The sequence below is a fragment of the Hippocampus zosterae genome, chromosome 2 (assembly GCF_025434085.1).
Source record: "Hippocampus zosterae strain Florida chromosome 2, ASM2543408v3, whole genome shotgun sequence".
Classification (NCBI taxonomy): domain Eukaryota; kingdom Metazoa; phylum Chordata; class Actinopteri; order Syngnathiformes; family Syngnathidae; genus Hippocampus; species Hippocampus zosterae.
Genome location: NC_067452.1, coordinates 28924764 through 28939220, shown reverse-complemented (window position 1 = coordinate 28939220; position 14457 = coordinate 28924764).

Genomic DNA, 14457 nt, shown 5'->3' with positions numbered 1-14457 from the left:
CATCCAATCACATATCGAACAGCAGCCTTGTTTGACATGTGATTGACAGTCAGCAAAAGTGGAGGATAGCTAAAATGGCGGCACCAATATCTGCTGAAATGCGGATTCCATGACAACTCAGCGGAACATTGCAAAAGCGATCGATGACCGCCAGTTCACATTGTCATTGCACAGATCCATTGACTTTTGAGTCGGCAAACACGATGGCATTCCAGTGCTAACTGCTACATCTGTGGCTTTTGGAGAAGGGAAGTTTCTCAGCAGCACAGGCTGCCCCATTAAGGGTCATCACTATCAATGTAATAATACGCGTTGCTGTGCTATAAATGGCTCATCGTTTTCCGTCTGGCTGTAAGCGGATTATTGTACCGTATATCTCAGTGCACAGCAATGTTTAAAGATTGTAAGTGTGTGAAATGCTGTTAAAGTTTTTTGAGTTCATACTTTTGAGATCATACACACAAAACAACCCACGTGCGCAGAGGCCCACATTGCAAGTAAATAGCGACACAAGCACCAACACCAAACAATCAAAACATGGAAGTCAACAATAATAAGTAAACTGACCCCGTTGATTTGAATGAAAGTAACCTCCATATGATCTCACTTGTAATTGTTTCTTTTCCTGTAGCTGCAATGTATATGCATAATTATGTCATGTATAATTGAGGTTGCTTTCACTACAGTTTAGATTTGCAGCAGATGTTGTTTTAATGTGTTTCAACATGTGCATATGAACAGGATCTCATTAATCGGTGTATTTTGCTCAAGTCAAGCTTGCATTTGCAAGAGGCATGATTCTGATCTGAAGCTATCCCATTCCATATGTTGTATGCTTTTTAAAATGCAATGCCACATACAGTATCATAATTGTTACACTTGAGAGCAAACTTTTGGTCTTCATCTCGGCCATAGCACCTGTCAGAACTGAAAGAAATGCAATTTATTATTTCTCAACGAATTCAAAACGCAAAAATGTATCTATTTGGGTACAAAAACTGTCCAGAAACTCTGATACTGAGGAATACTATCATATTGCTCCGAAAACATTTCAATACGGCTCACACTCATTTTTTTAATCGGATCATGGGGACTGCTATATGTCACAATATATCACAGCGCAAACTCAGTCATCAGTTTCCTGCTTTCATATTACATCTCGATAACTGGGGCTTGTTATATTCTAAAGGCGATAACCAAGCGTCACGTAATTGCTTTGTGGCCTTCTGTCTGTCAGAGCACAACCTTTGATTTCCCGTGGTCACCATCTCAGCATGGCTTGCCAGTTCCACACAGCCAAAAGTCTACCAACTGTCAAATGCGTCCGCCTACTTCATCATGCTTCCGACTTAGACACGCGAGCAAAGTGCAGTGGCGGCGTGCACAAAAGGCACACATGCTGCGCACGCTATGCTCTTTGTATGTGTGAAGTGATGCAGATGATATGGCTGCAGCACACTGGAGGGCTAAATGTGTCCTCCTCATGGACAAGAATAAAGCCCATCTACGCATTGAAAGCAACACTCGCCATCACCATTCATATCCCTTTGCACACATTTCAGGTAAATGACTTGAGTGTCTTTGCCATTTATCCAATCAAAAATGGTTATTGCTGGGGTGAAGAGCTCCAGCTGTGCGTTTTGATTGTGAACCAACAGGGGGCGTCCTACATCAATTTAGCAGAGCGAGTGTGTTCGAGGGCGCTTCAGTGCTCCGCTTTGTTGTCGTTGACATTTTGGAAGCGGCGGGTCAGCAAAATGGAAAAAGCACAGGGAAGAATGCAAAGCACTGACATTTCTCATCACGGGAAATTTTTTTTCTTATATTTTCTATTGATGATTTCTGTGTTTTAATTAGCAATGCGGCTCAGGGAAGTGACCACTTTTAGGTTTCAGTAGTTACGAGTAGAACAGGTAATGCGTTCATTAGCTGATTCTCTTCACTCAAATGGGCGGCCCGGTGTGCCAGTGGTTAGCGCGTCGACCTCACAGTGCAGAGGTACCAGGTTCAATTTCAGCTCCGGCCTCCCTGTGTGGAGTTTGCATGTTCATCCGGAGCCTGCGTGTTTTCTCCAGGTACTCCGGTTTCCTCCCACATTCCAAAAACATGCACGGCAGGCTGATTGAACACTCTAAATTGTCCCTAGTGTGAGTGAGAGTGCGGATGGTTGTTCATTTCTGTGTGCCCTGCAATTGGCTGGCAACCAGTTCAGGGTGTCCCCCATCTACTGCCCGGAGATGGCTGGGATAGGCTCCAGCACACCCCGTGACCCTTGTGAGGATAAAGTGGATCCGAACATGGATGGATGGATGGATGGCTGACGCATTTTTCTATTTACAGTTATAGCCTATAAATATATCTATTTTGGCCAAAATTAGAATTTGAACTATGGTACAATAGCAGTGGAACAAAAAAGGGTAACAGTTTGACAATAAAGAAACTCTAAATATGAAAATATCATTTAGTGCATCATTTGTGTTACCTTCCAGGAAGGATTATTACCTTTTTGATGAACAAATTGACATCATGACAAATTGGTGGTGCTGCTGTAATGATGAACATGTGAGATTATCCAATAATTATAGTCACTGGAAAAGCTTGCACATTCAGGCCATGCAGGAAGATGGGAAGCAAAATGTTCGCTGAGGTATTGAAATTTGGACATATTTGTGGAAAAGAGACCCTGAAATGCTATCGTGAAATGCGGTTGACTTCCAAATGCCAACCTTCAAAGTCATGTTTTGATTTAATTGACTTATACAATTTTATCAACATGTATAAGCCTGTGATGATGATTTTTCCTATACGATATACAGAATATGGATCCAAAAATGATGGCTGATAATATTATTGTCAATGTTTTTTTTCAGACCAAATGTCATAAAAATACAAGTGCCCCTTCAAATGCAATCATCTTTTACTTCTCGTGTATTTTTTGCCATCACATTTCGAATGAACTTTTTCAGTACATACTGTACCCCGAATACATAAAACAAACAAAAAACGATAATAAAACGGACTCTCAGTCTTAGCTAGTAAAAATTGCACATGAAAAAAAAAACACAACCAAAAACAATAAAATAGATCCTGTCTCTATTTAAAAAAATGAAAGAAAGAAAAATCACTCAAACATAAAACCATCCAAACAAAACTATAAATAAAATGGCGTATAAAGTGCTGACAAACAAAAGTGCACTGCAGGCATTTCAATTGTTTTAAAGGGCAGGATTTCTTTTGGAACTACAATTTTTGTGGGCAGACACCATATTTTGCAGCGTTGGGTACCTATTCACTGTGTCGTTCAAATGGCTAAATTAGTGTTTCCTGTCAGGACGGAAAAACAATGCAGCATATTGACTTCAGTAGCTTGTCCATATTTTGCTCATGTTATAAATATTTCTGCAGTGGGGCTGACATTTGGCTTTTACCTTTTATATCTTGAATTCTTCCGCAGTCTTGTGTTGCTCCACATGTTTGTGTTCTAGTAGACTAGCATCAATCCACAAAGATTGGATAACCAACAAGGGCGCTCAATACGTTCATTCCACTTTAAACAAACGTGAACCTGTCTTTGGAAACATCTTGAAATCTCATTGAGGAGCAGGACTAGAATGATCAAGTGGCCATAGTGTGTCGCTCTGGCTTCACTTCATCAACGTTGTACATTGATGTGGTTTGGTCAAATACAACACTTACTGTGGTGGTTTGGCCACGCAGCGTGGCGACTCTTGCGTGAGCTGAGACAACTTATTTTATATATATTTCTTTAAAATTATTTTGTCATTTTATGTTAAGTGTTAAGGCACCCGCAGCGGCTCCTCTTGTTGTCTGTTTAAGAGGGAGGAAATTTCATACAGCACATTTGACAATAAAGTTGTACTTGACTTGACAACCTGACGCAAGCATTGCAGCTAGTATTGAAAACCTGGTCAGTGACACTGGATGAGGTCTTGGCCTGCATCTTTGGACTGGCCGTCATTGGCCTGCAACAGTTAAAAAAAGAGACTGGGTTGCCCTTTCGTGGGACCAGCCGTTAGAACGTCGGATCTTGTCCACCGGGGCGGCCCGGTAGTCCAGTGGTTAGCACGTCGGCTTCACAGTGCAGAGGTACCGGGTTCGATTCCAGCTCCGGCCTCCCTGTGTGGAGTTTGCATGTTCTCCCCGGGCCTGCGTGGGTTTTATCCGGGTGCTCCGGTTTCCTCCCACATTCCAAAAACATGCGTGGCAGGCTGATTGAACACTCTAAATTGTCCCTAGGTGTGAGTGTGAGTGCGAATGGTTGTTCGTTTCTGTGTGCCCTGCGATTGGCTGGCAACCGATTCAGGGTGTCCCCTGCCTACTGCCCGAAGACAGCTGGGATAGGCTCCAGCACTCCCCGCGACCCTAGTGAGGATCAAGCGGCTTGGAAGATGAATGAATGAATCTTGTCCTCCCGCTTTCCGGGATGCTGCTCTTTAGGAAGACATCGGATGCTCGTGCTCTACCCGCCTTGGGTGAATGCCGCACGGCAAGTACAAACAATTAAGACCCAAACGTATTGTGAGGGTCTAATTGGAACCTTTGTCAGAAGGAGTCGCAAGATGACTTTGAGTCAAATTCAAGCCTGATTATTATTTTTTTTGTGGCTGTATGGTTCCTGTTTGCCCATTTGCAGATGGCATTGATAATGTGTTTGGACCGGATTCCCCCAGGGAGTCCTGTAGTACAAATGATGAATTAACAGTACACTATACAGTACAAATACACGGTACTTCCACAGACACATTGGACATACATCCAAAAATGCAAACATTACGATCTTTTTTTGGGATGATTTGACACATAACATTCAGCTCATTGCATTTATCTTGTTCATCCGCTTCACATGAACACCAACAGACACCATCGCAGGCGGTTGCCGCCACCATCATCGAAGGAAGTGTGGCTCACAATAATTGGAAAGAGGTGCGCGAATATAATGATCCCGGACCTCACACCTGCCAAACCTTGACTGGCCATTTAAATCTCTTCCTCTTTTAGCGCTTCCAAGAAAAAAAGTTTAAAAGAAAAAGGGAGGGTCCTTGTCAGCGCTCTACCCACCCTCGTTTCACTCCACTGTAAATCCTCGCGTGTCAAGGATTTGAGACGGAAAACGGCGAAATGCTGCAGCAGCTATTTTGTTTCAAACTCTCCAAAATAGTCGCGAGTCGTCTCCGGTGACAGCGTGCGGAGCCAGCTCTTAGCAGCATGTCACACACTTGCTGTGCCGAGAGAGCGGGAAATCACGTTGACGCTTCAAGAGAGAAGAAGCGTTCACCTGACAGTCAGCGACGAGTTGTGACGACGCGAGCAAAAAAAAAAAAACGACACCAATTAGGGATGGGGCTCAAAAGCCTCAACGATTCACAAGAAAAGACAAAATCTGACCATTTTCAATGTGATGGAAATATTTGATTCTCTAAACACACACAGACACACACGTGACAGACTGTAGTAGTCTTCCAGGCAGATATTTTTTACGTGCTAAATGCTAACCAGTGAAGTTTAACGCAGATATAAAATTAAGTTTGTGACACACACAGACACACACACACACACACACACACACACACACACACACACACACACACACACACACACACACACACACACACACACACACACACACACACACACACACACACACACTTTTTTTAACAACCAAAACGATTTTTTTAAATTTGAGAGACCTCACAACAGCAGCATCATAAGTCCATGTAGGTGCTTTTCTCCCCTTCGTGCGTAAGTCTGCTTGTGCAGCTTTCACCTCAGCACATTCTTCTGTCCAGACTTCTGAAACACCCACCGTGCATAACCTAGAAATTGTGCGAAACCACCAAAGAGGTATGACACATTGAAGTATGAAGCTGGCTGTACAAAGTAAATCACAGGGCATGGAGTTTTCTTGAGACAAGTGAATGTCATAGAAAGCCATTTGGAAAATAAAAAAGACTCTACATAGAAAAATACCTTCCATAGCCAAGTGTTGTTGCCAGTGAGACACGCCCTCCGCTCCGTCTAACATGAGACACTACGGGTCACTTTAAAGTATTTGACGATAGACTCAAAAGCTAATAAAAACAAACGATTCAATATCCTTCTGACCATTGCGCCATTCTGATGACTGTAGTTGCTGTAATAGTGACCTCTGCGCTCTCCAGGAAAACTTCAAAGTAGCAATTTTGAAGGAGAAAAGCTTTGTGATCGCAGAGGGGAAACCAAATCCGCTGGCTCTGATATTTTTCATGATATCATATGTTGATCTTCAGTTAACTGAAACAAAACGTGCAATATGATGCTTCATCTTCACGGGGTGATATACTTACCGCTGCCTCCTTAGTGGGAAAGAGAAAAAGTGCGAAAGTCCACAGGAAAATGCGCAGAGCATGCATGCGAGGCCAGATTTGACAGGTAACGTTCTCATCCTAGAATTGCTCCTTTCGGAGTGCTTGTCTGTCTTGAGGGTGTGTCAATGACAGATTTGAGTGCACGAGAGAATGCGTGCAGCCAAAAAAAAAAAAAGAAGCATGTTGCAGCATATACAGGAGACTATGGCCTATAGTATTGTTACCACAGAAAAAAAAAAGAAAAAAAAAGATCTCGTCTCCTAAACTAGAAGTCTCGCATCAAACCCGAAAAAGAAGGCGAAGAGGAAGCATTCGAAAAAGTCTGGTATCTGTATTGAGCTCATGGATCCTCTTGCAACGATAAGCAAGACTGAAACAAAATCACACGGAAACCAAAAGCTTATCAAGATGAAAAGCAAAGTGCAGCAATACAGGAATCATCCATCACCATCCATCATCTCTTGTATTGTTAGCACGGAACAGATTACACGCCTCTTAATTGAAATATTATTTTACCTTCACTTGAATTATTTATGGCGATTGGATTTGTTGTTTGCACGATGAGGGATTTTTTTTCTTCTTTTTCTCAAAGTGCAGGGTCAGAAAACGTGGCAGTGTAGTTGTCTGAGGGACCTCAAAGTATCCATCTTTGAGACAATTTACTCGAAATCCGGCGGCCAGAGCAGAGCTGTCCGTTAGCCTTGTGTCGCTAATGAGATGGGGCGGGAGGGTAAAATTGAGAGTGGTGGGCCGGCTGTCAACTGCTAGGTGATGCTTTTAGGACTAAGCAGTGATACTTCATTAATTAACCTTCACATTCTATGTAGATCCGCTCATCAAGATGCAGTTAATTAAAGAAAGGTCATTCCAAGGGCTGCTGGAAGCAGCATTATTACAATAGAGGGATGGCACTGCTTTGAGCCAGATAACACCGGGGGAAAAGCGGGTGAGGGGGAGGGGCGGGGGGAGGCCATCAGTCGCTGTTGAAATGGCAGACAACTTGCCAAAGCCATTTTCTGACTCCTGATCGCAGAACATTCGCTCGAGGAAGAAAAAAGAGTGTGTTTTTAAGAGCTGTTTTTATCTTTTTGTAAAAGAAGCATCTCGACTCGAGGCTCTAATGGAAAAAGCGACCGTAAAATATTCAGCGCACTCAATCGACAGCATCTATCTTTTAACGTCTCGGCACCGTTTTTCCACTTGTCTTTTTGCAGCCCCACGTCTTCCCCTGTCGATATCTTGACGGACGGCCGTTTTCTCGACCCACGCTCAGTCTTCTTTAATCATGAATTTTACCAGTGAAGCACATTTGAGGGTACTTAAAGATGTAATACATAAAATGATATTTATCTTTACGACAATGCAAAAAAAGAAAAAAGGAATCTTGAGCTTTTAATAAAGCCCCATAAAGGCAGTGGGAAAATAAATAGCTCTCTGTCATTATTTTATTTTATTTTATTTTTTGTGAAATCCACTTTGGGTCATTGCTTTCAAATGGTTCTCAAAATGGTTGCCAATGATACACTGACAAAAGGTATTAAAAAAAAATCTTTCAAATATGGGTGTGGAGGGCCCATGAGATATTTGCCTGCCCTTGTCTTAAATTTTGCCACGTGCAAGTCCTCAACAGTGGCAAGTGGGGCACCAATGAATTTTTTTTTTTGGGCAGTGATAACTTTTGTCCTCAGAGAATCTTGAGGCAACCCATGCTTCTTCAGCCACTGCAGGAAGTACATCCTCTGGCCTGAGAGACTGTATTTCCCAGGAACTTGAAGTTGGATAGTGTAAAGGGCAGCCGCAGCAAGGGATGTTTCCTGAAGTCCAGGAACATCGTTACAGTCTTAAACGTTTTCATCTCCAGGTTGTGTTGGCCCCAACATCTGCTCCACTTCCACTGACTGGTGTCACCTGCAAACTTGAAGAGTTTGATAGCTGGGTGCGTTGAGGTGCAATCCCTCCCAGCTTCATCCTGCTGTGTCCTGGGCCACCAGAAAGCTGGAGATCTGCTGCCAGATGGCAGGAGAGACGCTAAGCTTGAGAGAAGTTGAGGTGATGATGGTGTCGAATGCAGATCTAAAGTCCACAAACTGGATCCTTGCGTGGGTCCCTGCATTTGTTGAGGTGTTCCACAATTAAATGCAGTCCCACATAGATTGACCTGTTGACCTGTCAAAGCGACAGACCTGTTGTCGTTCAGCATCGATATTGCAGGTTTCTTGGCGACTCACATCCAGACACTCACACACCGCCACGCGTGTAAAAGACACACATCTAACACACACACACACTGCAATGTGTTCCGTTTTTTCCCCAGACATTTGACGCATCCGTTTCTTTTCATGTCCAAATACATACATGTTGTGTAATTGTCACGTTGCGGAAGGCGGGGTGGAGGTGGACCGCAAAAAGCAGGCAGGAGGGAGGAGCAGATTGTACTTGACGAATTGTATTGATAAAAAAACTCAATCCAAAACAAAGTTCTAAAAACAAAACAAAGCTAAATTATCAAACAAAAACCATGACTGAAGCAAAAAACTAACACGAATAGAACCATGACAGGAACAAACATGACAGGAATCAACAGACAAACAATGACCTGACACCGAGTGGTCGTGCCGGGAATCCTTTTACAGCAATAATTAGATAGATGAGAGTATAGCTGCAGGGAGAGCCCTACAGTGCCACCTGTTGGTCACAAACCAAAACATGACAGTAATCATTCATTTTCACTTGCCTGCTCCCTTGTTTTCAATAAGAAGCATCATTAAAAGCAAAAAACAGAACCCCCCCCCCAAAAAAAAGAAACAAAACGGGGACATTTTAACACAGCGTCCCAACTTTTTCAGAATTGGATTTGTATATATATTTTTAATAATTCTGTATATGTCCATAAATTTAAATTTTTTAAATTAAAAATTACACACATAAAAAATCCCAAAACACTCTCTCTCACTTTCCGATTTGTGCTTCCATATTGAAATAGTGTTTTTCAGCACAGAGTGGCGGTGCTCAAAGAATCTTAAAAAATGGATGTCTATTGCTGGATGTCTATTTGTGGGCTGCAATTGAAGGTGCCCTGGTGTAATGTCATCACTCATTGAATGCAGTGAAGGATGCAGCCCCGACAACCCCGCCAGTTTTGCCCTGGCCTCTGATATCACGAGATTGGACAATTCTATAAAAATGTTTACTTTACCGTGCACGTGGGCGTGGACACTGTTGTGCGAATCCCTCTGATGGCAGCCCCCAGCAGCAGCTGGTTGCTATGTGTTAGAGACTCGTCCAGTAATTGATGGTGCGAGTGCAACGAGGCGCCATGTATCCTTCGACAAAGCGCTGCAGCACTTTATCGGGTTGTGTGTGAATCTGCCACGTGGGTGTGCGCACCACCAAGTTATTTGATCAGTCTCAGACACGCTAATAATCTGTAAACTCACTGATTGATAACTGCACACAACAAAGCATATTTGTGTTTATGTTGATCGAAATGTGTTCATTTCTGGCTTGTGGCCTTCAGTGTTGGGGTTGGAGTTTTTCATTTCATCATTTTGGTTTGGTCAAATACTTCCAGTAACATTTGACTATCACCCGTGACTTCCCTTTAACCCACGCATCTTAAAAAAAGATGTGACTTTTTATCATGCTTATCATGCTGATGTCATTTTTTGTTGTTGTCCTTGTAACATCAGTGGTAATTTCACTTGTGCTGTTTCCACCTGCTTATAAATTCAGTAAGTGTTGTCGTCTTTGTTTTCACTTGTATTTGTATCTATTCTGTAAGTACTGTTCCAAAACATATTTGATTTGTTCTGGTGTGGCACAGCCCCGCCCAAACACCAAATCTGACATAGAAGCAACCTACCAGTTACAGCTTCGAACACTGTTGATAGTTGATAAAAAATCACCATCAAAGTTTGGTTGACAATTCATAAATTTGAGATATCATCAATCAAAACACATAGGAAAGGTTTTAAAGCGTTCTTCAAATCCTTTTAAAAGGTTCATTCTGTGCACAATCGAAAATGAATACATTTGAGATCCCCCCACCTCCATAAAGAAATCCAAGCCCGTGTCCCTGTGCTTGTATCTTTTCTTCAGACGTACTTACTTTTATTCTATTCATGTCGCTCCATCCAATCAAAGTGAATGGCGTAGCTCTCCAAATTGTATTCCCGCTCGTTTGCCGGCTGTGTGCACAAAAGGAGAGCAATGTCCCGTTCAACAATGCCCGTGCCATTTGTGCCACTCAGCCCCAGAATGTCATTGGCTCGAGCGTGACAGTCCGACATAACTCTACCTTTTTTTTCCCCCGACAACACAGCTCCCAATTATTCAGCTCCAAATTCAATAGCAATTTTCCGCTCAATGAAATAGTGGTTTCAATCTCGAGAGTAATGTCACTTTAGAGACGTTTCTGCGAATGGCATGTCTGCGAGCGGATGGATGGACGCGGGCGAGGGTTCATTTCGAGCCGTGGAAATGATAGTCGTCTGCTCGAGCTTGTCATTTGTCGATGAGACGCTCTGTGGGGATGTTTTCGGCCGTGGAGTGCTCTTCCTTAAAAACCTCCACTTGTTAGCTCTCAGTCAGAGCTGCTACAGTCAAAAAAAAGAAAAAGAAAACTCGAGTTTGTCATTTCAAAGAGCACAAACATCCAACAGGGTCGAACTTTGACAAAAACAAAAGAAATGGTGGAATGCTGTATTACAGCTTGTTAGTTCGATCACATTGTGTCCAGTCGAGGTTTGTGTAATCAAGCAGCATATCTAAAAACATGTACATAAAGGGGTAGTCACCCCAAAAATCTTCTTGAAAGGGATCTGCCCCAATAGTCAAAAGAAGGCATTCTGGTTGATATTGCGTAAGAGCTAAGCAGTAAAATGCACCCATTTTTGGACATCAAGTGGCGGCCATTTTGCCACTTGCTGTTGACTGAATATGAGCACACAGTTTCTTAGGGCTCGGGTAACGATCAATCATGGCTGAGCTTCTGAAAACAGGTTAGCTGTGATAAGTTGTTACCCGAGTCTTGAGCAACTGTGAGGTCATTTTCAGCCGACAGCAGGTGGCAAAATGGCCGCACCCTGAGCTGGATAAAAACAGCTGTTTCATTCACATTCCGCACATGTCCTAGAATGCAGTGTTTGGACTCGTGAAGGCACATCGAACATATTCTTGATCAAAAATTTGGAGTTGACTTGACATTTAAACCTTTGCCCTGCAGTCGATGTAAATAACTTAAAATAACAAAACATACAAATTTTACAAAAATTGTAAAAGTATTACCCTAAGTTATTCCTGAATATGTTTTTTACTTTCAACCACTCAAAATGTTCAGCGGCATTAGCGCTATACATACACATATAGTTCTTATTTTTCTTTGTATTTTTTTGCCCTCTATGGACAATAAAAGGGATACTGTGCGATGACCAAAACATAAATATATATATATATTAGGGATGTGAATCTCAGCACTGAGGACGATTGGATACACATCACGATCCACTGCCAGCGATGCGATACTTAAACGATACATGGAATTTTCTGGCGATACGTTTCACCGTCGTCACGATGCGATACGATTCGATACACATTAAGTTCAAATCAATGCGATCCGATACAATGCAATTTGTTGCGATATTGTGCAATTAAACATGATGCAAATAAGCAAAGAAAAAAAGCTTTTAAAAAGATGGAATTCAGTATGGTATTACAAAAAGGATGCCACTTTATTCCTTATAAAGAGTAGAACTTGTAAAACAACTTATTTAAGCCCTTTCACAATTGGGTTTTGTGCAAAGAAAATGTAAACAATTTGGCACCTGAGACTCACAGCTGTTGCTATAGTGTAAACACAAACAGACTATTCTCACTGAATGTCTTATATGAAATATAATAATAATATACATATGTATATAAATCTATAGCGCAAGATGTCCACCCATCCACTGTAAGTGCAACTCTTTGCGCACTGTTCAGCAACACAGTAATCTCACTTCTCACTTTGTTGTACACATCGGGAATATGTTTGTAAGTGAACACAGACCTGTCTGGTATTTTATACCTGGGTTCCAAAACGTGCACGAGCTGTCTGAAACCCTCGTTGTCCACCACGCTAAGCCTGGAGGTCTTTGCATATGAAATACGCAGTGGCCTTAGTTATAGCCATTGCGCGGTCACAGTGAGTTGCAAGGGGACTCCCAAAATAAGAGGCAATTTTTTTCTGATCCTGACCTGGTTTACCAAGAGTTTCTCCGGTGTCCGACGAGGAACTGGGCGGGGAAGCGGGAGGGTAACTTGTCGGTGATCTGGTGCCATCGGTTTAAGTGGGTCTGCATATTTGTGGTGCTGCCGTTATATGGCTTCTTAGTGCGACATTCCTTGCAAATTACGGAGGTTTTATCAAGCTTTCCGTCTTTCTTTTCGAAGCCGTAGTATTTCCAAACATAAGATTTGAATGTTGCGGCTGCATTAAATATAGTAGTTTCCTTGCTGCTGCGTGCGCTAACTTCCATAATGTTTCGCTCGTTGTGGACTGGACTGTATGTGACGCACGGCTACCGTCCGTATTCAACACAAAACGCAAAGCAATGATGGTGCATTCATTGCGCCTAGGAAAGGGCAGATATGTGACGTTTAACATGAATAAAACGGCGATTGAATCGGATTTTACCGATACCCATAAATGCATCGTGATGAATCGCGATTTCACCCGTCAATCGCGTCGTACCCAGTGAATGAGCCGATGCACTCGGATCGCGCACGTGCGCATCGATGTATCGATTAATATCGATTATTTTCCACACCCTTAATATATATATATATATAAAACATGAATTGGAATATTTCATATCACACAATATTTATGCTTTGCCTTTGATTTAACGATGACAACACACTAAATCTACAAAAATGGTAGAAATTGTAACACGAGGCCGTAATGATTGAAATTAAAAGGATTGCCAGTTGAATTCGCAATAGGAATTGTAAGACTCCTTAACTTGATAATAAGTGACGCTCGAGTACTGCTTTGAGTCGGCCTACTTCACAAAACATCCAGTGTATATTCTTCCTCTCTCGTCACATTTTTCTTCTCTTAACATCCTTGCTGACTAGCTAACTAGATTACCGAGTAGCATCAATCAAAACAATACCTCTCACTGTCACATCTGGCGGAGGTGAAAAAAAAAGCAAGCAGATGCACAACCTCATGATTGCGTTTGATCATAGTGTGCTCGTTTTGCTTCAGTGCAGCATTTAAAGTAGCACACAACAATAATAATGAGAAAAAAATGCAATTATAAGCAATGTTTGTGTGTAATATATCAGCGGCCCATCCAGGGCCCCCCCGTAATGAATGCGATGCAACGTGCAAGCAGTGAGCCGTGCGTTCGCCCCGCTCGACGCGTCTGTGAAAATAAACAGAGCAATGGAAATGCCTCTCATTAGTGTTGTTTTCATATGAAGTCCCTCACACGAGCTTGACAAAGCCGGCTCCCCGCGCTCAGCTCCTCGGGGACTGCCGCGCCAATACGGCGAGGGCAAACAAGAGCAAGCCTGTGCCGACACCATTTCTACCTTCTATGGTTGCTTATACTTAACCCCACTCGCTCCAAAAAAACACTCTACTCCTCTCCATGGAATATTGTGCCTTGGTCGAGCACATTAAGCTCTTCCAGAAAGAGTCTTTTTTTTTTCATATTTATCACCATTTCCGTGGCTCCTAAATGGGGCAAATGTCTTGCTGTGTATGCATTTGCGTGTGTTTCGGTTGTGTGCGTACGTGTGTGTGTGTATTTGTTATGCAGTTTCTTCTGATGGCTTCCACGCATTTTTTTTTAACGATTGGCTATTTTTGTAAAACTCTTCACACAAATATGAAAACCTCTCACCAAAATGGCAGGAACTTGAGATAGGATATATATATATATATATATATATATATATATATATATATATATATATAGGGCGGCCCGGTAGCCAAGTGGTTAGCACGTCGGCTTCACAGTGCACAGGTACCAGGTTCGATTCCAGCTCCGGCCTCCCTGTGTGGAGTTTGCATGTTCTCCCCGGGCCTGCGTGGGTTTTCTCC